The following is a 2,834-nucleotide window of genomic DNA, read 5'->3' as shown; positions in this document are numbered from 1 at the left end:
TATTGAGATTAAGGTCAACAAATTTAGAAAGGTAAAATAAATTCAAAAAGGTCATTCAAAGGGGAAACCATTCTCTGGCCTAGACATGGTGATGTTCACCTATCATCACCAGGTAGCATCATCTTAAAGAAGAGCATAACTACACTGATAATATCACTGAAGGTACTTTTTCCTTGCTCAACACTTTCTTAATCTGCCCATATACACAAATCTGTCACCTAAATAGTCACCTAAAATAGTTTTTGTTTTCTTCTTAATTTCCATGAAATGGAAATGGTTCTTGTTGTTTTTGTTTTTGTTTTTGTTTTTGTTTTAATTTGTCAAGGACTGTCTGACAGCTTTTGATACCTACTTGCCTAAATCAGAAAGAAGTATTTTGTATAGAAAATGCTCAAGAGTAATAAAAATTAGAAATATTCTTATGACAGAATAAGTCCACATATATATAGAAACACATTAGGACTCCTGTGGGCATATTAGATTGCTGAGCAGTAGCTAATTTACTGTCAATATGTGACCTTATGGTCTAATTCAACTATATCTCAAAACTATGTCATCCAAATGTCTTCATTTCTGCTTATTTCCTTTTGGAGATCTATTGTTTTTTATTTTTACAAAATAAGTTTTACTTTTCCTTATTTACAGTCATGCAGTGTTCACAAAGCCTAAACATTAGTTTATAGCCCTAAAGCAGATATGGCTTAGGAGCACAACTGTTGTAAAAGGTAGAAAATTTATTACCCAACTTACGCATATTGAAATATGCATGACTCTGATGGCCACAAGTACTATGCAAGAAAGTAACTGGGTTTGAGCCAACATGAGAAGACAGAATACAGAATAAATTTCTGTAAATGCCAAGGAAATTTAATCCTTTTGAAAAATATTCCCATCAAGAACATAAATCACAGGTATAAATTTATGAACCAGTCAGTAGATGTTTCCAGGCAGTAAAGCAGTCCCTTAGGCAATTAAGGAATGCATTTAGGGAATGTAGTTCAATGTGCCTGACCATATTTGCAACAATGCCTTGAATATCATCCTCCTCCTTATTGATTCTAATGATTCATTCTCTTTAATTCCATTACCTAAATACATAGCAAATTTATTTTTGTTCATGCAATTCAATGAAAAGATGCATAAATGAGGTCTAAAATCATTGGCATTTGTCTCATCTTGCTTTTAAAAATAAACTAATATTGAGATTATGGTGAACTACTCAGACTCTTACACTGTGCTTGTATAGATATTTTTAAGCTACATAAACATTATTAATAATTATTAAGTTAAAGTATAGCATTCTAATGTTCTCTTTGATGAATTCTTTGGAGAGGATTGATTTTTAAAGCATTTTGTTCACTTGCATCTTTTATGAAATCCTTAAGAAAACATGTATACTCCACACATTCAAGTACAAAAAATATGGCTAGAGAATTGCCAAAATGATTTTTCTAATTCTGGCACCTAGTCTAAAAATTGTAATTACAACTTAATAAGAAGAGCTACCATTGAACAAATGTTAACATCCGACTGGGTACTTTTTTATACTCTCTCTAATGCTAACGATGATCTTGCAAGGTAACTTTGAAATACAGCCTATTTTAGATGTGGAGAAACTGAGGCTTAAAAATGAAATAACTTGCTGAAGGTGTCACACAGCTAAGAAATGGCAAAGCAGGCATGTGGAACCCAATTCTCTGGGTATACTTTCCATTTATACCATGGTATAACTTATGCAAAACATATCTCAATTAATAACTATTGTCAACCATTTCTACAGTAGTCAAACCTTATCTTGAATTTCTGCCCAATTTCTAGCTCTCCTAAAATTTTAAATTACACTCAGTATTTGATTTCCCAGCAGTATTCCCTTTCTCCCATTCACCTGTAAATGTTATCTGGCATAATTTTTAATTTAAATAAATTTATTTACTCTTCCAAAAATTTCACAAAAATCTCATTAGGAAGTTGAAGACACTTTGCTCTGTTGGAAACATTACCAAACATGCTGACTTAAAAAAATTAATGTTTTATTATATGTTACTTTATTGTTTTTGGTTTTTTCACTAAGAACCTCTATTTTACTCCATATCAAGCTGAAAGAGCGTGTTAAAATAAAAACATTTTCAATTAATAAAACACTTTACATCAATCATACTGACTATAGAGAGAAAAGTGAAATCCCTGAGGAATTGCCAACAATGAAAAAAGTACTTAGAATGTTCTGTGTTCTAAGGAAAATTTCCTGAGACTGCTCAATTTGGGGAAGTCAATGGCCCTTTGCAAACTTCAATTTTCAAAAAGATATCCAATTGTTGCAAGTTTCCTGTCATGACAAAACGATGCTACTTTTGATAGCACCTTACACTAAAAGAGGGGAAACAATCAATCGTTTTTAAATCAATTTGCTCATGGTTCTGGGAAAGCTATTGCACAGAGCAATAGAGAAGAATATTTGTTCTGTGGCAAAAGAATTTTATGATATACTGAATAAGTACCCAGTCTATTTTAATTTGTCATTAAAATGAACCATTTTCTCCATATGCAAATGTTATAGTCTCCCTTCTGTCTGTGGATGACAAAAAAGACCCCAATTTTTGTGAAGAGGTAAAGAATTTAAAGATTCCAGGATCTAGCAAGGATAAAGTTCTCTGTGAAGACCCAGGACTGAGGACTGGCTTTGCAACTCTAAATTTCACTTCAGGAATAGAGTCAAAATACTATATTTCATTGATTCTAGAATGTACTTTTATTTGCACCCTTTAATGTCTGAAATTCAAATTGGCTTGCCCATTAACTGTCACAAGGTAACTGTTAACTCTCCCCTGACTTTC

Source organism: Pteronotus mesoamericanus, unplaced genomic scaffold (genome assembly GCF_021234165.1).
Source record: "Pteronotus mesoamericanus isolate MK-2021 breed Mesoamerican mustached bat unplaced genomic scaffold, CSHL_Meso_final contig_105, whole genome shotgun sequence".
Classification (NCBI taxonomy): domain Eukaryota; kingdom Metazoa; phylum Chordata; class Mammalia; order Chiroptera; family Mormoopidae; genus Pteronotus; species Pteronotus mesoamericanus.
Note: the sequence above shows the minus strand (reverse complement) of the source record.